Raw genomic sequence first — 23,013 nt, forward strand, 5'->3', positions numbered from 1 at the left:
CCCCCCCCCCTCTGCCCCCGCCCCCACCTGTGCGGGCTACCCTGCCGGCGAAGTCGGCGGTGGCGGCGGAGCCGCCGCTCCCCCACCCCCCGCCCCCACCTGTGCGAGCTTCCCCGGCGGTTGAACAGGGTGGGGAGACCCCCCCATCACGCAAAGCTGGGCCCACCATATCTAGATCTGTCATATCAATTTCTCTGTCCGTATTAGTATACGAGCTAGCTTGTTGTGGCTTTTTCTTTCCCTTTCTCCTCCTCAAAGTCATTTCCATATTACTTATGTCTACTACATATGCTTCTTCCCTGTTCAGATACATAGTAAAAAGTTCTGCATATCTTAATTCATCAAACCTACGTAATGATCTCAATTCTACCATCAGGTCATTAATGACGTTACTTTCCAAACTCCCATAGCGAGGCCAATTTCCTTGACTTAATTTTAAAGTTTGCCAAACCCGTGTGGAGAGTCTGGTCAATTCTCGGGTGTCCAAAGTAGTTTTTCACCCTGTCAGCCATCTCCAGTTTTTTATTATCAGCTCTAATGGGCTGTTAGGAGCGATTTTTTCATTTTCATCTGAAAAATCACCACCCATGTTTGCTCACAGACAGAAAAACTCTGCCAGAGAAAAGCTTTTAACTCCGGAATTCAACCTGCAATCCAGCCTCGGAATTCCAACTTCCCAGGCAGTTTATCTAGGTTACTACACAAACACTTCAAAACAGCACTTTAAAATACTAAAAAGCAACTAGTTTTAGCAAGCAGTAAATGCGCGCGCGCAAAAATCTGGTCTCAAAAGGATTCGAACCCACAACCTCCTGACGTCCCAACCAACCAACCTCTGAGCCATTCCTGCGGCTGTGTAGGGTGCAGCCTCTGGGCTGTTGTGAACTCTACGGAGGGCGTCCCCTCCTTTACACAGTTTGCAGGGGAAAAGTTTAAGCTTTCCCCTTTTGTGGGCTTCTCTGCCCCCAGCCTTTCCAACCCCCTCGGAGATCTCCTTCCCTAGTGCTAGCACAATCTTGGTAATTGTGATCCCCTTTTCACTCACCTCCCTTTCCGCACTTCTGCCTTTCCGGGCTGGGTCCTAAAGTCCTGGTCACAGTCTTAGATTGTGGCTCCAGCCCCTCTGTAATTTGCCGGTAAAGAGAGGGGCAAAGCAAGATGTGTTCCAACCCAAGACTGTGAGTTTCAAGGTCTTCAGGGTCCCTTCGTGGTCGCCAGCAACTGATGCCTTTTCCTGGTCTTAAAATCAAGAGTCATACACAGTTAGAAGGGGAAAAGGGATTTTACCTTGGTATTTATTTTAAGGATCCTTAGGTGCACATGTCTAGGTCATATGCATCGAGATGCACCCCACCGAATATGCCCCAAAAGATCGGGTATAATATTATAGGTTTTACTAATTAGCATATCTATCAAAGATTCCCCAATGAGAGGCTCAAGTGAGCCCCCCTCCCCAAGGAGCCTTCCCCTGGATGGTTCTATCTTAGTTTACAGAATGTGTTCTGGAGAGGACCTTGGGGTCTGGGGCACACTGATCCCTAGCTACGAAGCTTCTAAAATGTTTAGTCTCTTAGCTTGACAAACAAGTCCAAGAATGTAGGGAAAAAACACTAGGAATACAGAAGTTGTAAAAAGGTATAACAGGGGTATAAAAGAAAAGGCAAAAAATCTTCATGGCATCATAGTGTGCGTGTTTTTTCCAGAATTGTCTGCAAATCTATTTCTATTCATTTGTCTAAATCAACATAGATACAACAGCTTGTATTTATAACTACATACTCCTCCTTCCTTGGCATACAGCAAATCTAATGCAAGTCTATTCTGTATGGCATATTGTGAGATGCTCTTAATCTTGATTTGCTGCGCTCCTATGGCATCTGCACTGGCATTCATTATGGGATCAATTTCAATAGAGCTTAATAATGGATAACACTGATTTTATTTTAATACATTTTTCCAGGTTGCCCATTGTCTGTGGCCATGCCACTGTCATACATGAAATCCCTATTTGTGCTTGGTCTTTGCATATTAAGTGCTTTAATTAATTTGAGCTTAATATTTTTAAATTGAATGTTAAATCAATCCATCAGTCCAGGTACACTAATCAAGTTTTTATGGTCTTCCTGTGTTTACTGTATACTTTTACAAGTGTTTTAAGATGTGTTGGATGTATTTTTTTATGTTTTACTTGTATCTTGGTTTCAAGGCAGATTTTTAAAAACCCCAGTTGCAACAAACAGCCCAGCCCCCATAAGCACCTGACCCTTATCTCAACTAATATCACCCCTCTGACCAGGAAGAGCCATTGGTGGACAGAGATGGTCTGTCAAGGGGAAAACACCAATCGCCTTGAACCAGGGGGGTGGGCTGTGGGCGGACTGTGGGCGGAGCAAAAGCTATAAAAGGGAGCCAAAAGACACGCCCACTCTCAGTCTCCCTTCCTCTCCAGCTTGCTAAGGCAGTGCTGGAGAAACCTACCCCTTTCTAGGGGCTTTTAGAAATAGATTTCTTTTTGACCAGCCTAAACTGCAAGTTTGTTTTTTTTTTTCTCTACCTGAGGTTCAGAGCTGTCTTAAGCCTAAAGTTCCTGAATCCCTGCGCTCCTGGGGCATACCTCTTGAGCCACTTGGATCCCAAATTTTTATATTTTGTTAGGGTTTTTTTTGCAATTTTTCAATTTTTCTGTTTTAATAAATTGTTTTAATTTCTACAAAGAGTTGTCTCATTCCTCACAACTCTTTTCGGGGCTCTCCGGGATCCTATTTTTGCCCTAAAATCCAGGTATTTTGGTTAATTTTACTATTTTTGAATTTTTGCGATTTTTTTGGTTTTTCCCCTTGGATTTTCTGGGCTCCAACAAGGATTACTGCAGCAGAGAAAGGACACCTCCGGTGGAGAAAGACTTGTGGTAAGGCTTGAACCCTTCTTAAAGGGAACTTAGTTAGGGACTTACCCTTTTTAAGGGCTATTAGTTTTTGGGGAACCTCCGAGTGGAATTCCTTTTGTGAGAGAGTGTGTGGGGGGGTTGGCCGCCCTCAGTGTGTGTGTGAGTGTGCTTGAAAGGGTTCATTTTTAAGGGCACCACGAGGGATCACCCCTTTAGAGACACAGAGGGGAAGATCGAGTGTGGTGATCAGCCTTTCTGGGGGGAGGTTTCCACGTTTTAGGGGTGTGCGCAGCCCCAAATTCATTTTTATTAGTGTCTCAGTCTCCTCGGGTCTAGAACTGAGGAGAAACCTCATTTTAAACCCCTCTCTTTTTCTTTTCGCCGCGTGGTCGGCGGCCATTTTGAAATTTCGGGCCGCCGCGTGGTCGGCCACCATTTTGAAATTTCGGGTTTCCACGTGGTCGGCCGCCATTTTGAAATTTCGGGTCGCCACGTGGGCAGCCGCCATTTTGTGTCCTTTTAATTTGAACTGCACCCCTTTGCTGTCCTAAGTGCATGTGTGAACTTGTTTTAGCTGCACTCTTGTGGTCAGTGCTATCTAGCACCTTTATACTTCCTGTTAGTTTGGAGTGTTTGGGTTATTGGATTGTAGTTGTAATTTGCTTTATCTGCTTTAATCATAAGACACTACTTTGATATTTTGAATTACTGTTTGTGTTATTCATTATAATCTTTTTCCTTTAATTCGATTATAAATATTTTAAATTTATCTCTCCTTTGCTAATAAAGACAACTCTTGCTTCTTAAATTTTAAGTATATATGTATAAAACTATCTAAATTTCAGTTATACTTTAACCAATTTAAATATTCACTAATTATTCTTTTTATAATTAAAATTAATATTTCTTGCACCATATTTGTTTCTCACCAGCCTGCCATATTTAATTTTTTTCCCACAGATTCGCCATCATTCATTCCCTTATATATCTACTAACCCTGCTTGCTCTTCTCTACATTAGTTGTATTGTATTTTATGCTTATAACTTTATTATCATTTTTTATTGTGATAGTGTATTGAATTTAGGTTATTTTGTAACATTATTTCATTATGCAATATTTTAATTGTTTTATATAATACAATACTTTGGTTTATTTAATTAGAAAAAAAAAAAAAAAATTTTTTTCTTCTGCACTAGCTACTTGTTTGCTTCCCAGTAACAAAATGGGACAAGCGAATAGCAAAAAGAAAGACCTAATGAAGAAATACAAAATTTTCCCAGAGAGCCCGTTAGGACAAATGCTCCTAAAGTGGGAAGAAAATCTTTTAACTAAAGAAAAAGACCAGTGCCAAATGATTAGGTACTGTGTTTTTAAGTGGCCAAAACATAAAATTAACAAAGATGGACTCAGATGGCCCAAGTATGGGTCTTCTGAAAAATGGCTTTGTGAGGCTTTGCATTCTTATGTACATTACAAAACTCCAAAACATTCTGATGAATTAGACTATGCTAAAATTTGGTTAAATTATTGGCAAAAACAAAATGAAGACCAAAGCAAAAAAATAGAATTGGAAGAGGAAACTAAATCTAATTCAATTGGACTTAATAAAAATTCAAACCAAATTTTTTCCATTGCAGAAGAACACAAACAGAAGGAAAAGCAAAAACCTAAATTAAATAAACCAAAGTGGGACCCCCTAGACTACCTTCCTCCAGTAACTCCTCCAGAAAGGAGGGTCCAAATTGAACAAGAAAGGGTCCTTCCTTCATCAAGCCACCCAATCGAAAGGGACTCAGAAAATGAGAATGAAAGTGAAAAAGAAAATTCTGTTCCTTCCTGCTCTCACAAAAAGACAACCGGACAAAGGATTTCTTCTAGCCAGGATGGCCCAGCATCTTGCACTAGAAAGAAATCATTTAAAACACCTGACTGTCCCACCTGCCTTAGCACTCCCCATGAGTCTAAAATTTTACCTCTTAGGGAGGTACCCATGGGAAATGCTCAAGGAGGAATTGGTTATGTAGTTGTACCTCTAGCTTCATCTGAGGTACGGGAATTTAAAAAAGAAATGAAAAGTCTGATGGCTGACCCCATTGGTCTAGCTGACCAATTTGATCAATTCCTCGGCCCTAATATTTATAATTGGGGAGAGATACAATCCATCCTTCACTCCTTATTCACCATTGAGGAAAGGAAATTGATTAGAGCTGCAGGAGTGACAGTCTGGGACAGAGAAAATAATTCTAATCAGGGCCCAATTGGAGAACAAAAATTACCACTGACAGACCCTGAATGGAACCCAAATTCAGAAGAGGGCAGGAGGAACATGAAAGACTACAGAAATTTAATTATAAAAGGGATTAGAGAAGCTGTTCCTCGAGTTAATAATAGGAAAAAAGCATTTTGTGGGGAACAGGAAAAGGATGAGTCCCCAACAGCTTGGATGGCTCGGTTAAGGAATAACATTCAACTTTATTCTGTCATTGACTTAGACAGTGAGGGAGGCAAAACTATGCTAAAAGTACATTTTGTGCTTCACTCCTGGCCTGACATCAGGAAAAAATTGGAAAAATTGGAAAAATGGCCAGAGAGGGAACTAGATGAATTACTGGAGGAAGCCCAAAAAGTCTTTGTTAGGAGGGATGAAGAGAGGATGAAGGCTAAAAGCCGAATAATGAATAACAGTACTAATGCTCCAATCCACAACCCTCCTACACAAAGAACTTCCCAAAGGGGCATCCCACAACAGCAAACCCAAATCTGCCCTCAGCAACAGCCACAAGTTTGTGCTTGCAATATAAAATCTACCTCAATTGTTCAAAGACCTGAGAGGTTAATTTGCACATACTGTAATAAACCAGGCCACGGGCAGTGGTACTGTTTTAAAAAGCAGAGAGATCAAGGAGTCCTTCAAATGGAGGGACAAATTTTGAACAACTGAAGGGGTCAGGGGCTTTATTCTCTGGGGCAAAAACATCTTAAAGAGCCCTTGATAAAATTAGAAGCTGGACCCCAGAGACAACAAGTGGAGTTTTTAGTGGACACAGGTGCTGAAAGAACCTGTGTCACTGAAACACCTCCAGGATGTTTTATTTCTCAAGATACATTAGATATATATGGTGCTAATGGTGAAAGCTTTGCTGTTCCTGTAATTAAAAATGTAACCCTTTCCATACAAGGACGTACCCATACAGGGGATGTGCTATACCTACCTCAAGCTGGGATCAATCTTTTAGGACGTGACTTCCAAATACCTCTGAGGGTTGGGGTGGTACCGCAGGGTGGAAAAATGACCACTAAATTGTTTGTTTTATCTTTAGTAGATGAGCAACACATTGACCCGGTAGTGTGGGCCAAACCTGGCAACCAGGGAAAAATGGACATCACACCTCTAACAATTGAGTTGCTCCCAAATAGCCAGCCAGTACGTGTACCACAATATCCCCTCTCCAAGGACAAAAGAAAGGGCCTGAAGCCTGTTATCATGGACTTATTACAAGATGGAATTCTTGAGACCTGCAAATCCAGTTACAACACTCCAATTTTGGCTGTCCAGAAACCAGATAAGTCATTCCGGCTTGTACAAGATCTGCGTGAGGTCAATAAGAGAGTCCAAACCAGGTACCCACTGGTGCAGGACCCCTATACACTCCTGAGTCGGGTACCCCCAGCACATGCCTGGTTCTCTGTTATTGACCTTAAAGATGCTTTCTGGTCATGTCCTCTAGATTCTCATTGCAGAGACATCTTTGCATTTACCTGGGAGGATCCAGACACTGGACGGAGGCAGCAGCTGCGCTGGACTCGCCTGCCTCAAGGTTACACCGAGGCACCCACACTCTTTGGCTAAGCGCTAGAAGATTTGCTAAGTTCCTTTTCTCCACCCGAAGGGATTCAGGTAATTCAGTACGTAGACGACCTGCTCCTCTCTGGGGAACAGGAGTCTACGGTAAGAACTGCTACAATTCAGTTACTGAATTTTCTAGGGAGGAACGGGCTGAGGGTGTCAAAACCTAAATTACAATTTGTGCTACAAGAGGTGAAGTATTTGGGACATCTAATTGGCCATGGCACAAAAAAACTCAGTGCTGAAAGAGTAGAAGGAATCCTAAATCTACCACCTCCAACTTCAAAACGAGAAATCCGGCAATTATTAGGCCTATTTGGATACTGCAGACTGTGGATTGATCAGTATTCACAATCTGCCAAATTTTTATATGAAAAACTAATAGAAGAAGAACCTTTTAATTGGACTAATTCAGACACACAAAAATTACAAAATCTGAAAGAGAAATTAACAAAAGCACCTGTTTTAAGCCTTCCTTCACTAGAAAAACCCTTCGATCTATTTGTTAATGTGGAGAAAGGAGTTGCCTATGGCGTCTTGGCCCAGGAGTGGGGAGGAGTCAGGAAGCCGGTTGCTTTTCTTTCCAAATTACTAGATCCAGTGTCCAGAGGATGGCCCGTCTGCATCCAGTCCATCGCCGCAGCAGCTGTTCTGGTCTCGGAGAGTCAAAAACTCATTTTTGGTGGAGACTTGACAGTGCATACACCACACTCAATCAAAACCATTTTAGCTCACAGGGCTGCAGAGTGGTTAACTGACCCAAGAATAGTCAAATATGAAGCCATTCTCATGCACTCAGACCACCTGAGGTTAGTTGTGTGTACACACCAAAATCCAGCTCAATTTCTTTATGGGACCCCGTCAGAAAAAGAAATTGAACACAATTGCATTGAGATAATTGACATCCAAACAAAAGTCAGAGAGGACCTGGTGGACTGTCCCCTCAATGAAGGGGAAATCCTCTTCATTGACAGGTCATCTCGAGTGGTGGATGGAAAACGATGCTCTGGCTATTCAGTGGTCGATGGACACCAAATGTGTGTGCTAGAAAAGGGCAGATTGCCACCAACCTGGTCAGCTCAGGTCTGTGAGCTCTGTGCCCTAGAAAAAGCACTCCACCGACTAGCAGGAAGCATCGGGACCATTTACACTGACTCCAGATACGCTTATGGCGTAGTCCACACCTTTGGAAAAATCTGGTCCGAAAGGGGGTTCCTAAACACCAAAGGGAAAGATATCCTACATAAGGAATTGATCCTAAAAATTCTAAAAGCACTGCAACTGCCTCAGGTGATCTCAGTGGTGCATATTCCAGGTCATCAATCGGGAACCACAAAAGAAGCTCGAGGGAACAACCTAGCAGACTTGGCAGCAAAAGAAGCAGCAGTGGAAGAAGAGGTAAAAGTGGTGGAAGTAAACCAACCTCCAAATAACACCACCACATCTGACACTATTCCACAAACTAACATTTTACCCACGCCCATTTTTACTGATCAGGAAAAACAGAAATTAGTTTTAATTGGTGCCAATGAGGATTCTCAAGGCCGCTGGTATTTACCAGATAAACGCCAAATTTTAAACAAAAATTTAACCCGAGAAATTCTACAAAATATCCACCAAAGCAATCATTGGGGTTCAAAGGCTCTGGCGGATCACTATCTCAGAACCTTTGGATGCACTGGTGTTTATGAAATAGCCAACCAAATAACCCGGGACTGTGTAATCTGTCAAAAGGTTAACAAAAAGGTAATGAAAAAGAACACGGGCGGAGGAATTGAATTAGCAATCAGGCCTTTCCAAAACATTCAAATTGACTTTACAGAAATGCCTCCTGTCCAGAGGTGGAAATACCTATTGGTAATCGTTGATCACCTTACCCACTGGGTGGAAGCTATTCCAACTGTCAATGCAACAGCCCAGACAGTGAGTAAGGTGATCCTCGAGCAAATTATCCCTCGTTATGGGATAGTCCACCGCATAGATTCAGATCGAGGTACCCATTTTACCTCCCAAATTGTACAACAATTGGCTCAGCAATTAGGAACAAATTGGAGATTACACACCCCGTGGCATCCACAGAGCTCTGGGAGAGTGGAACGGATGAACCAGACAATCAAGAACACCCTCACAAAATTAATGCTGGAAACAAAATGGACCTGGGTAAAATGCCTTCCACTTGCTCTTCTTAGAATTAGGACACAGCCAAGATCTGATTTGGGTTGTTCACCATATGAGATGTTGTATGGATTACCCTACCTTGCTACACCACAAGAGTTGAATGTGAAAGAGTGTGGAAACACCAATGTACAACAATATGTACAGATAATTGCCAAAAATCTAGAGTTGCTAAGGGAAAGAGGTTTTCTACCACAAACTCCCCCACTTGATTTTAATTTACATCACATCAATCCAGGTGACTGGGTGTTAATAAAATCCTGGAAAGAAAAGTCACTAACCCCATCCTGGGAAGGTCCATTTCAGGTCCAGCTAACCACTGAAACAGCTGTCCGGACATTTGAAAAGGGCTGGACCCATGTCAAGAGGGTGAAGGGTCCAGTAACACCACCAACTGAAGAGAAGAAACCTCCAGACAAACCATCAAACTAAACACCCTGTTTGAAAGCTCCACTCAGCATCCCTCACTCCAAGTTAATAAAATCCTGTACTCCCAGTTCTTCCCCAGTTATACCTCAGTAATAAGTGCTAGCTACAAGTTGTTAAACTAAGTTGAAAATATTTTGCTGTTAATTCTGTTCTTTGTTATTCCCTTTTACAGATTCTGCCTTCACACAACCATATTGTCACATCAACTGTATAGTAAGGCTCCATTTGAAGCCAGCATTCTCTTCCAATAACAGTCCAATCAGACTCCAAAATTATGGGCACGATAACTCTAATCTTTGACAAGGCCAACCCTAAAATAACCATGAGTTTCCAGAAGCCTGAGGTCACTGAAGAACCATCTGAAGGTGAGATGCCTAAAGAAAGGACGAAAGAAGCAAAGATGACAACCCCCACCAGCAGAGGCAACCCAAATGCTGACAGCTCCTCTCGGGTATGCCTAAAAGGGAAAGTGAGCAACATCCTGCTACTGAGTGTCATCTGTCTCTGGGTCCTCTGGCCTCCCTTTACACAAGCAGCCGACAGCCGCTGTAACAGATGTTACAAGACTGTGTACCAGGCAGAAGGAGGCTCATTTCAAATTCGACACTTTTTCCGAGCACATACTTATGTTAATCCATCTTGTTACAACATAACAAGGTTGAGTATCTGCTCAGAAAAAGGTCACAAGTACTGGATTGGCAAAAACATTGGCACCCAAATACATAAGCAGAAGGGAGAGTGCCCCTCCCAAGACGATTGGCTCTGTTTCAATTTTAGATACATAACCAAGACAGAAGATTTGTTAAAAAGAAAGACCTATGACACTGACCTGATCCAAGAGGTGGTCATAGAAGAAAAGGAAAAACAAAAAGAAAACAATCCTTTGATGTCAAGGAAAAACTTGTTTATTGACCTGGCAGAAAGGATTGGACAACAGCTAAATTTAACAAATTGCTGGGTGTGTGGAGGAACTTTAGAATCGGAGAGTTGGCCTTGGCGGGGAGTCAGTCTTGGACCCCCCGATTTACTCTGACTGAGTAATCTCTCCCCCACAACCCGACATGACAATGAAACCTGGCTGCTAAGCAATACTGTTATTGGAGAAGAATGCATCTGGAGGAAAGGAAGAAAATTTTTAGAAGAAGTTGGTGAGACAATATGCAAAAGGTACCTGGTAACTGATGGGCAAAAACATTGGTGGATACCTCAAGAACCAGATGTATTCTGGTCTGCAGAAAAGGTTAAAAACAAAAATTGCATTTTGAATCCTGTTAAAAAACTCTGGCAGTGCTGGGATCAAGGAAATCCATATTCTGTCCTGCCACAAATTTCCAAGTACTGGATTACAGCAGCAAGTATACAACCCCACTTCTGGGAAGCACCACAAGACCTCTACTGGATCTGTGGTAACCGAGCTTATTCCAACTTACCACCTCGCTGGAAAGGGAGCTGCACTCTTGGAGCCATTCAACCAAACTTCTTCCTACTTGCTGAAAACGCTGGAGCCCACCTTGGAATCTCCCTTTATGATGAACTTTTCCGTACTAAGAGACATGTAATAGGAGGGACCCAGAGATGGGGAGAAGAAGAGTGGCCAGCTGAGAGGATCCTAGAGACTTATGGACCTGTAACATGGGCACAGGATGGGAGCTGGGGGTACCGAACTCCCATCTACATGCTAAACCGGATCATCAGACTGCAAGCACTAATTGAGGTAATCACTAATGAGACCTCTCTTGCTCTTGAACTACTTAACACACAGCAAGGGCAAACTCGAGCAGCCGTGTACCAAAATCGGCTGGCATTGGACTATTTACTAGCTGAAGAAGGTGGAGTATGCGGCAAGTTTAACACCTCAGACTGCTGCATCCATATTGATGATCACGGTGAAGCCATCACCAAGATTACCCAAAACATCAGGAAACTAGCCCATGTTCCAGTGCAGAAATGGCAGCCCTTGATCACTTCTGAATGGTGGGAAAATATTTTCCAAGGACAATGGTGGAAGAAAGCTTTAATCATTGTTGGACTTTCCCTTACAGGACTTATTTTTCTCCCTTGTTTAATCCCTTGTTTCATCCGTCTAATCACCACTGTCGTCCAAAGCATGCCACTGATCCAGGATCTTCAAGGACAACAGCAGCGTCCACCATTCGCTCAAAAGATTATGCATATCAATAATAGTAACAATAAGAAAACTAGAAAGGAGAGAAAAATTGCCCAGCAAGTGTGGGACAGTTTTAAAGAGCTTGAATCTATCCCTGAAGAGTTATCCACCTCCACTTAAATGCAAAGACCAAAGATGTGAACATAAGAGAAAAAGGGGGGACTTGTCATACATGAAATCCCTATTTGTGCTTGGTCTTTGCATATTAAGTGCTTTAATTAATTTGAGCTTAATATTTTTAAATTGAATGTTAAATCAATCCATCAGTCCAGGTACACTAATCAAGTTTTTATGGTCTTCCTGTGTTTACTGTATACTTTTACAAGTGTTTTAAGATGTGTTGGATGTATTTTTTTATGTTTTACTTGTATCTTGGTTTCAAGGCAGATTTTTAAAAACCCCAGTTGCAACAAACAGCCCAGCCCCCATAAGCACCTGACCCTTATCTCAACTAATATCACCCCTCTGACCAGGAAGAGCCATTGGTGGACAGAGATGGTCTGTCAAGGGGAAAACACCAATCGCCTTGAACCAGGGGGGTGGGCTGTGGGCGGACTGTGGGCGGAGCAAAAGCTATAAAAGGGAGCCAAAAGACACGCCCACTCTCAGTCTCCCTTCCTCTCCAGCTTGCTAAGGCAGTGCTGGAGAAACCTACCCCTTTCTAGGGGCTTTTAGAAATAGATTTCTTTTTGATCAGCCTAAACTGCAAGTTTGTTTTTTTTTTTCTCTACCTGAGGTTCAGAGCTGTCTTAAGCCTAAAGTTCCTGAATCCCTGCGCTCCTGGGGCATACCTCTTGAGCCACTTGGATCCCAAATTTTTATATTTTGTTAGGTTTTTTTTTTGCAATTTTTCAATTTTTCTGTTTTAATAAATTGTTTTAATTTCTACAAAGAGTTGTCTCATTCCTCACACCACCAAGAAGATTGCACTTCTTAAGCATCTGATTACCTTAATAAAGAACCAGCACTGAAATGAAGTGCATACCCTTCTGCTGAGTGTGGCAGAACAGGGAACAAAAACAACTTGCAGGAAAATAAGCTGGTTTTGTGTATCCTTTCCATTTTTGTTGCATCTCACACATTTTCATCATGCAAGGGCACAGATCTGCTTCAGCCACATATCTGCCTTACATTGGCTTTGACATAAACTAAGGTCACAAGGCAGCACCTAACCTGCATTTTGCAGAGCAGAGCACCTACTTGAATCTGCCACTTAAACCTCTGTATTTGAATAAATGCCCCATCCACCAAGTGCCATACTTGCTACCTTGCATGTTGGTTTTGCAGTCCAGTGGTAATGATGTGCAGTTAATGTGGTGGCCGGTTAGCCTGTGGTACAAGGAACAAAGAGTTCTCTGGCGAGACGGTCCCTAGTACCAGAGACTTATGCCTCGGTCACAGTGAGAAAAGAAGCGTCTCCCAGAATGCTTTGTTCTGTTATGGTAATCTACCCCAGTTCTGCGTTCCTGGCTGGCTGTTGGCCGCCCATCCTCCTTGATACTTTATATGTTTCATATCCCAGAAAGTTCTCCACACCAGTTTCCCCCATTGGCCTTTGCCCCTCGCCACTCCCCCAGAGCTTTCCCACTGGCTCCCATTCCCTAGTCCCGCCATTGTACCGCCCCCGTGCCCTCAGATCATTGGTCTCTGATGCTCCCTCCACTCCCGTACTTGAACCTGAGCTCTCCATTGTTCTCAGTCTTTGCCCCTGGAATCCTTCACAGTGTGGAAGCAATGAACTGCTCCCGTGGAACTCTATGCAAAGATCCTTCCTGCCTCTTTACCGTCGACCCATATTACTAAGCTATCAGTGCATTTGTGCATGCATGCGTGTGTGTGTAGCTGATCCTGCTGAGCGGCTTCGCTAACGAGGTGTTCTTGGAAGATCGCAGCACCTTGCTCTCCTGCACAGAAGCTGCAGAGTCTGGGTTAGCGATAGTTCCTCCCTCCCTCCCTCCCTCCCTCCCTCCCTCCCTCCCTTCCTTCCTTCCTTCCTTCCTTCCTTCCTTCCTTCCTTCCTTCCTTCCTTCCTTCCTTCCTTCCTTCCTTCCTTCCTTCCTTCCTTCCTTCCTTCCTTCCTTCCTTCCTTCCTTCCTTCCTTCCTTCCTTCCTTCCTTCCTTCCTTCCTTCCTTCCTTCCTTCCTTCCTTCCTCTTTCATCAAGGCACCAGTGCTGGTTTTAGCTGGGGTAGAGTTAATTTTCTTCATGGAAGCTGGTAGGGGGCTGTTTTGGATTTGTGCTGAAACAGAGTTGATAACACAGGGATGTTCTAGTTATTGCTGAGCAGAGCTAACACAGTCAAGGCCTTTTCTGCTCTTCATATTGCCCTGTCAGGGAGTAGGCTGGGGGTATACAAGAAGTTGGGAGGGGACATAGCTGGGACAGCTGACCCCAACTGGGGGAAAATGACCGGGGGTAAAATTAGAGAAAACTGGGAAGTTATAGGAAATTATAGGGTGGAATGCAGTTGCTACTCCCTGGATGGATGTGATCACTGTGCTTGACTTCCCATACACAATACATGCTAAGGGGGACTTAATGGAGGGTGGAGTGGAGACACTGTGGCCAGGCTTTGTTGACACCCTTGCAGGGAGGGGAACTCGATGGTACTTTCTAGCTGATAAGCCACACAGCAGCTGAAAACCAAGGGAGGAAAAAGATGTCTTGCTTTTGAACAAGCAACTGTGGCAGGATCACAGATGCCCACCTCCATCTCAGAGGTTACCTCAGATGTAACACTGAAGCACACCTCTGTACAAGTTTGAAAGCAAACCAGTGGGATGAGCTTCTTGTGGTAGATGTTCCTCTTTTCAATTCATGTACAGGGGCTGCTAAGGAGGGGGGTTTTCCCTCCCACTTCCTCATGCCTTCTCCATGCTCCTGAAGGAAAAACCAGAGGTTGCCTCATGGAGTGTATCCTCTCTCCTTGGCTGGAGGATGTCTGCTCCTAATGGCAGAGGCTCTTGTTGCTTCTGGCGAGATGTGGTAAATTCCTTCCTTAAGCTCTTTTCTCACTTTCTGGTGGCCCTCTTCAGTTTTCTCTTCCAAGCTCTGGACGTGCTCTGCCAGCTTTGTTTCCACGGATGAGACATGGGTGCATAGCAGGGCGGTGACAGCGTCCTCATAAATTCTTAGTTTGTTGACCAATGGGCCCACCTTGTCCTCTCCTTCCCTCCATTGCAGCGTCCCTAGGTAACCGGAGTATATCTCTGGTCCAAGTCGTGCGAATCTCAACCACATTTGCGATGTGCACTGGACACCGTCTGGGCTCTTAGGGAATCTCTCATCTTCTGAAAAAATGATCTCCAGCACAGCCAATTCCCTCAGGCATTGGATACCTTGTTCCATTGTGTTCCATTTCCCTTGTTGTTGCAGTGGGGATACTGCAACACGCCTATATCAAACCAGGAGTCCCATGGAAAAGAAACAAACATATACGGATGGATTCTTGCTAGATGTTTCAGAGATGTTTATTTCTCCAGCCGCATGGCCGGGCTCTGCCCAGGAACTCTTACAGTCAGGACCCGAGCTGCTTTGCCCGTGCAGGGGAACACAAACCAACCAATGGGGAACGAGGCTGAGCAGGGGCAGGGAAACCCCGTGCCTCCCTCAGGGCTCCCAGGGCTACATGGCGGGGGGAGGAGACCCCAACACCTTGTTGCACATGGAGACCTTCTTTACAAAGGTATCTATCCCTTACACTCGTCAGCAGTTGCCGCCAGAGGCTGAGAGTTTCTTGGGTTCTCCTGATCCCCTGGTCAATGACCATATCCTGGGACAGACATCCCAGCTGCCTGGCCTCACTTCCGTCCAGAATGGTGTGATTAGCTGCAGCGTCCCAGATGTGGAGCAGCCAGATCAAGATGGACTCGTTCGTCTGGCAGGTGAATTCCCTCTGCAGGTCACGCAGCTCACCCAGGGACAGCAACCGAGTGATGATCTCCGACTCTGTCTCTTCTGCTGGGTGCGAAGGTCCAGCCACCTCCTTGTCAGTCACTATGGGGACTGATTTGCTCTTTGATTTCTTTTTCTGAACGGGGGCAACTGCTTCTGGTTTAGGCTGTCCTGGCTCAGCAACGGTCTGTGTGGAGACTTTCACTGTTCTTTTGGTTTCTTTCTCCTCTGTGACAGTTTTCGTAGACATGGTGTCTGTTGCTTTGCTGCTTTTCTCCTCCTCATCCTGAGGATACTGTGCCACACTGAGCATTGTTCTGACTCTAAGCATGGTGTACACGGTTCAGGTCATAGAGAAAAGAGAAAGCAGAACTGACAAGAAGATTATGCTGTCCTTGACATTCAGAGGGAACTCAGTATTTTCAAAAACTGCTGTCAGTCCTGAAAGGTTGGAAGAAATCATTCTGTACTCTTTCCCCCAGGGGGCTGAGTGCTATTGTTAAGGAGGCTCCAGAGCTAGTAGCCCAGACTAGGACAGGGGAACAAAACTGAATATATATTCTGAATGACATTAACTGCCTCGGAGGTTATTATGCAATAAACATAATAAACCAACAAAGTGATTTTCATATCATTCCCTGGTCTCAAATGGAGCATCACAATCAGCAAATAGTTCCCCATGTGGGGAAAAATATAGAGAGCAAGGTGCAGTACCCATGTAAACACTCTGAACATCATGGTGAATAGGCTGTTTCTGTAATAGGAAATTGTAATTCTGACTTCTCTCAGGACTGCCTCACATTGGAAACCAAAATATGTACTAGTTTGAAAGCAAACCAGTGGGAGATTCCAGGTCAGAACTACAATTTATCAGGAAAATTAAAATAAAGGCAATAGTACAGAAACACTAGCTTAAACTGACAGAGCCAGAATACGACCTGACACTCTGTTAGTCAGGGTGGTGGTAGCAGTCTGATTAAATGGTGGCTACAGTCCTGTTGGAGTTAATGCCTTAGGTTTTAACTTCTATATTTTTCAAATTCTGTACTGCTTAGTGTGTAACTCTGAAAGTTTCTTGTAGCCTGTTAATTTCTGCTCTCTCGTGCTAGGTAGACATAACAAAGCCTCTCCGGGCCTGCTTTCCAAGGACACCAAGACTGTCCTAGGCCAAAAGTATAATCCAAAGAGCAGCTAAGGGGGGGGGTAATCTGTGGGGAAAACTGAAACTTTAATTGGAGAATTAACCCTGCTATGCAAATGAACCAAACCTATAAAGGTGTGAAGAACTCGTGGCCTGTGGTCCATCTTGGGGTCCATTTTAAGAATAGCTTCAGGATCCCCAGGGTGTACCTTTGAAGGCCTTTCAAATAAATACCTCTTTTAATCCTTTACTCCTGTCTAGTCTGTGTCTAGGAGGCCTCTCAAGGCATCAGAGTAATGGATGCGGTTCTGTTGAAGTGGTGATCCTTTAGAAAGATCTGGTCTTTTTCTGGAGGTCCAGTGGTGGTTATGGAGCTCTTGTCCTCTGGGAATCCAGCAGTAGTGTTGCCTGTGGTGTTCCAAACCTCAGATTATATACAGGTAAGAATGTTTGGTTCCTCCCCCCGGGCAGAGCATCTCACGATGGGATGACGTAATTCTATGAGTCATTCTGTGAGACCTTGATGACCCATTAGTGGAGATAGCCCCCTGCCCCCGAGGGTGTTATCAGGGCTGACTCATGGCGAAGATAAATGGCCCCTCCTATCTTAACAGCTTGTGTTGATGGTAATAGAATACATACTTTTGGTTACATCTTACATTGTAACCTAAGACAACTGCCATCCCAAAGCTACCTGCCTTCAAAGTATGACCACCCCTCATGGAGCACGCGTTCTATAATTTATTGACTATATCTTAGAATTTTACATCAATCAGGGAGAAAGGTATGTGTAGTGGTTTGGCCCAAAATACTCATTACTGTTTATCTTCTGTGAGATAAGAATTAGGAGAAATGCAAAGCAGGCACCAAACTTGAAAGAATATAAAGAAGTTTATTAACAGACCTAAAAGAAGGAAAAAAAAATTATACCACCTTCAGAACTCTTCTCCTCCCACCACCTTCCTCCCTTCTCCCACTGACAATGGAAAAAGACAACCCTTAAGATGTTCAGTCTGTTTACCACTTCCATAATAACCTTGTTCAGTCCATTTAGAAAGAGAAGTCTCTTCTTGCTCGTGCTATGAAAACATTATCACAACGAGACAGCCGCCCACTTCCAAATACTGTTCGGTCCATTTAGGAAGAGGAGTCTCTCTGCTCGCATGTGAGTGCCTTCCCCTGACTTGCAGCTTTTCCCGCAACTGCTTTCAAGGGTCCACTCTTGAAGTTTTTTGGGGTACAATTTTAAGGTTGAGCCGTTCAGAAACAAAAAAAAACAGAGGCCCTTCTCCTTCCCTGGGAGCAAAGGGTCTTCCTCATCTTCACCGTTAGGACTATTTCTAGGAGCATCTCTAGGAACTGAGGTTTTCTCCTTTCCCATTTGGAGCAAAAGTCCTCATCTGGGAGCATCTCTAGGGACTGAGGTTTTCTCCTTTCCCGTTTGGAGCAAAAGTCCTCATCTGGTTCATCTCTCCCTGTCCAAACTTCTCATGAAATTACAGCTGCGTCAGCATCTGCCTATTGCTTACAAGTTGAACACTCCACCCCCCATATCTTCATGAAATTACTACAGGATACTCTGATATATCATAGCTTCACAACAGACTTTCAGCTTTAAGCATCTCCTCTCTCTCTCTTCCCTCAGGTTTTCAGCTCTTCACAGCACTAAGAGGGTTAATCTCACCTCGGCCTTGCAGCTTTGCAGCTGGAATGTTGAATGTTTCTTATCGCAGTGGAGGGGGGGAGAGCCGAGCAGCTCCGGCTGCCCACTGCAAGGCAGTGGGGGGGGGTTCTACGGCTGGAACAGGTCCATTGACTCCAGGATGGCCGTTTCCCGGCCCGGCCTGGCCCAAGCAGGGCCTGGCCGGGCCTGCTGGCCCCTGCATGGGGCCTGCAGCCACCTGTCCCAGCACCAGAAATGAGACAGAGAGCTTGACGGGGAGGAGTCTGTCTATTCTTAAGTGTGTATCACAGAGGCGGTCACAACTTTAAGTGGCTTAAAGAATTGTCCATATTCAAACTGGCCAGCTGATAGGTTCTATCAGGTCCCAGAGGAAACTGTAAGCACCCTTAGCAAGGACATCCCTTCCGGGACTATGCTTGCTAACCTATGACAGTATGTAGGACTAGAGTCACTTAAAACTCAAGCTCCACCTAAACATAAAGAAATAGTATAAAAGTAAGTTAAAAATGGGGAGAAGTTAAGAAAGACTCCTATGTAACTGCTAGGATCGGTCAACGGGCTGAACCTGTCTTCTCCCCCATAGGGACACCTATTGGGTAAGAATTGTACTCTGTGCACACTGAATGATTATCTCAAGCCAGCTTTTGTTAGGGATTAGAGTTTGTCAGTATATTGCTTTGAATATGTTTTAGCAGCCAGATGCTATCACAGGCAATTCTCACACCTTAACCTGTCACAATTTTCTATTATATTAATAGAGAGTGTTATTCTGTAAACTGTTAGTGCGAGTCCTTCAAGGGTGCTAACAGTTGCTGGCAGCAGGTAACATACTCAACTGTGGAGACCCGGAAGGGGGTCTCCCTTATGTTCTTCATGTGTGCCCCTGAATAAGTCAGTTGAACAACCCTCTGATCCAGTGGACTGCTCAGTGAAGGGTCCTCATAATGGGACACTAACACACTGGTTGGGCCTTGACTTTCCTGGGGGTCCTGACAGACAAATTAAATACTAAGGGTCTGAGAAAATCTCCCTTTTCATGAGATACCAACTGACCAAAGGGATATTCCAGATCATATGACATCATGCTCAGCAATAAAACTAGGGGGAAGGTTGGTGGGGGAGGATGCTGCTCAGGGACTGGCTGAGTATTGGTCGATTGGTGGTGAGCAATTGTTTTCATTTCCATCACTTGTCTTTCTTGGGATTTATTTCTTTGTAATTTTCCTTTTCTTTACAATTTATTATTTTATTATTATTATTATATATCAATTATTAAACCATTCTTGTCTCAACTCATGAGTTTTCTCACTTTTACCCTTCCAATTCTCTTCTTCTCATCCAACTGTGTGGAAATGAGAAAGCGACTGTGTGGTGCTCAGTTGCTGGCTGGGGTTAAACCACAACAGTCCATTTTGGTGCTCAACACAGGGCTCAAAAGTTTTGAGATAACAACAGATTGACCAGAGCATATTAGAAGGGATTTATATCTCTTAACAGTTGTGGATCATGATTTTGATTCATCTGTTCTGATCTGTACCATGCTCTTTTTTTTGCTGTATCTGTTAAAGATTGGTGTTGGCTTTTGCAGTTTGATGTGTTCTATAGTGTTTAGTGATGCTTTGCCTGGGATATTTGTTATTAAAACACTGGCCTTGAGCTTAATCTGGTATTTGGGCTCTGTACTGAAGCCATTACTGTACTTCAGGTACCATCTCATGGAGACAATTAACAATTATACATCTTCCTCTGAGAGTTTTTTTGTGGAGGAAATTCAGTGGCACCTTCACTATCTTCTTCTGTGATGTTTTACCCCTCATTACGATAACTTCTCAGTATTTTGAACATCCTTGGGTAGTTGAAATACTTTTATTGGCATTTCTTAGTGTCATGGGTTAGCTAGCCTAGTCTCGGAAGTGATGTTCTCGCAAAGGAGTGCTTACAGTTTTCCCCATGACCTGATAGAACCTATCAGCTGGCCAGTTTGAATATGGACAATTCTTTAAGACACTTAAAGTTGTGACCACCTCTGTGATACACACTTAAGAATAGACAAACTCCCCCCCAAGCTCTCTCGTTTCCGGTGCTGGGACAGGTGGCTGGGGGCCCCATGCGGGAGCCAATGGGCCTGGCCCAGGCCTTGCTCGGGCCAGGCAGGGCCGGGCCACGGCCATCCTGGAGTCGATGGCCTCCCTGTTCCACCCACGGCCCCCCCACAGCCCTGCTGTTGGCAGCCAGAGCGGCTTGACTCTTCCCCCTCTCCACTGCAATAAGACACATTCCAGCTGCAAGGCCGAGGTGAGTTAACCCTTTTAGTGCTGTGAAGAGCTGAAAACCTGAGGGAAGAGAAAGACGAGATGCTTAAAGCTGAAATTCTGTTGTGAAGCTATGATATATCAGAGTATCCTGTTGTAATTTCATGAAGATATGGGGGGTGGAGTGTTCAACTCGTAAGCAATAGGCAGATGCTGACGCAGCTGTAATTTCATGAGAAGTTTGGACAGGGAGCGATGGAAGCGATGAGGACTTTTGCTCCAAACGGGAAAGGAGAAAACCTCAGTTCCTAGAGATGCTCCCAGAGATAGTCCTAAAGATGAAGATGAGGAAGACCCTTTGCTCCCAGGGAAGGAGAAGGGCCTCTGTTCTTAGAGATGAAATGCTCCCAGAGATGGGTGAAGAGAACTTTTGTTCCTGAATGGCTCAACATTAAAATTGTACCCCAAAAACCTTCAAGAGTGGACCCTTGAAAGCAGTTCCGGAAAAAGCTGCAAGTCAGGGGAAGGCACTCACATGCGAGCAGAGAAACCTCTTCCTAAATGGACTGAACAAAAATATTTGGAAGTGGGCGGCTGTCTCGTTGTGATAATGTTTTCATAGCATGAACAAGAAGAGACTTCTCTTTCTAAATGGACTGAACAAGGTTATTATGGAAGTGGTAAACAGACTGAACATCTTAAGAGTTGTCTTTTTCCATTGTCAGTGGGAGAAGGGAGGAAAGTGGGTGTTAGAAGCGTAACAAGATGAGAAGCCTGGGCCCCCGGCGGGGGGAGAGAGAAGCAGTCCAGCCAATATGGTTGATAAGAGCAAGACTCTGTTTATTAGCAATCCAAAGGCACTTATATTGTATACCAGCTTGTTAACTCCTAAGTGGCTTAAAGCTTATCAAAACACATTTCTACTTCTACATGATTGGACTTACATTGGCAAGCTTCCATAGTCATGTTATGATTAAAAGAATTCAGTGTTCATCTCCCCTCGTTCACGCCCGGATAGCACAGCTTATCAAGACAGCTGCACCATTTCAAAAACTCCTTCTTTGTTCCCAGCCCTGCTTGTTATTTTTCACACAGGGACTTTCCCATGGAGGGCAGTTTCTCACACACAGGCCTTTTGCTTCTAGGCCTATTGCTTGTACAGTTCTTTTATTGATCCCAATAATTCTATTTCCCAACAATTCCCCCGTTTTTCTTTTGTGCAAGCAATACTTGATGGGTCACAGATGTAGTGACTTTGTATATTATCTCTTGCAAGCATGGGAAGGCAAGGTGAACACACTATTATTAATAGTATTGCTAGTTCTACAGTAATCAAATGCTACACAAATAAAACTAGTTATGATTTTTAAACCTAATAACTTTAACCATCCCTCTCTAAGTTGAGACCGTCTTCTTTTTTTCTATAATTGTGTAGTTAATTGATGTAACTCACTTATCTGTTTGTGAAGTAGGAAAAAGTGGTTAGAAAGATTTATACAGCACAAACCTTGGAACCTTTCACAGCCGTGGCTGTGGGCTAATAGTAGAAAATCAATGGCTACTTAATTTTATAATATTATATGTCTAACACTAATAACACACACACTTAACTTATTAAGCATTTGCAAGGTTATATTAAACTTATGCCTCTCCCAGCAAGCAAGTTTAAGCAAAATAGCATAAGCCCTGTTTGCTAAAATACCAGGTAAACACATAAATGCATAACTAATTGCTAAATTGACTGCTTTCACTTGATCTAAATGGGCAGACAGCTGATTGAAAATGCCTGCTAATACTCTTATTTCAAGACAGTTGAAAAACAATTTTTTCACCTTACTTCTATGTTTGGTGTTATACCCAAATTCTCTTATTACAACAATCACAAAGTATTTTAACCCAAGCTTTACAGTTCACAAAACCACAGTTGAAGCAGTTCTTGACATAAGGTGAGCCCTTATTCCAAGTCAGGTTTACAGTCTATATGCAGAGGGCACAACAGCCCTTTTCAGCCTTTCCTCCTCATGTGGATGCACTTCTGGATCCTGGGTCGGTGCTGTTCGCTGCAGGCTCTTTCGCAGCACGAGTCCAGCGGCTGGGTACCCACAGAGATCCTGCTGGGGTAAGCATACACATGTACCCCCTGCCTGAATATTGAACCTCAGCGGGCCCCTGCCAGATCCCTGTAGCTGAGTGCCTATACATCACATAAAAAGGCATTGTTACTTTCCTTTTTGCTTCTACAATACCGCTGTGAAGATAGGCAGGTGCAGCTTCACTATCCCCAAACAAACACAAGTAATTTAATACATACAAGGCTTTTGTTAATTTTTCCTGCACATCTGAAATGTCCTTGAACTTAGCTAAATATAACTTCAGCGTCTGATTAGCACGCTCCACAATAGCTTGCCCTGTGGGTACATGAGGGATTCCAGTGACGTGCTGCACACTCCACTGCTGACAAAACTTTCGCAGCCGCTCTCTAATGTAGGCAGGACGGTTGTCTGTCTTGATCTGCTCCAGTACACCCATCACGGCG

Source organism: Aphelocoma coerulescens (genome assembly GCF_041296385.1).
Source record: "Aphelocoma coerulescens isolate FSJ_1873_10779 chromosome W unlocalized genomic scaffold, UR_Acoe_1.0 ChrW_unloc_scaf_1, whole genome shotgun sequence".
Lineage (NCBI taxonomy): Eukaryota > Metazoa > Chordata > Aves > Passeriformes > Corvidae > Aphelocoma > Aphelocoma coerulescens.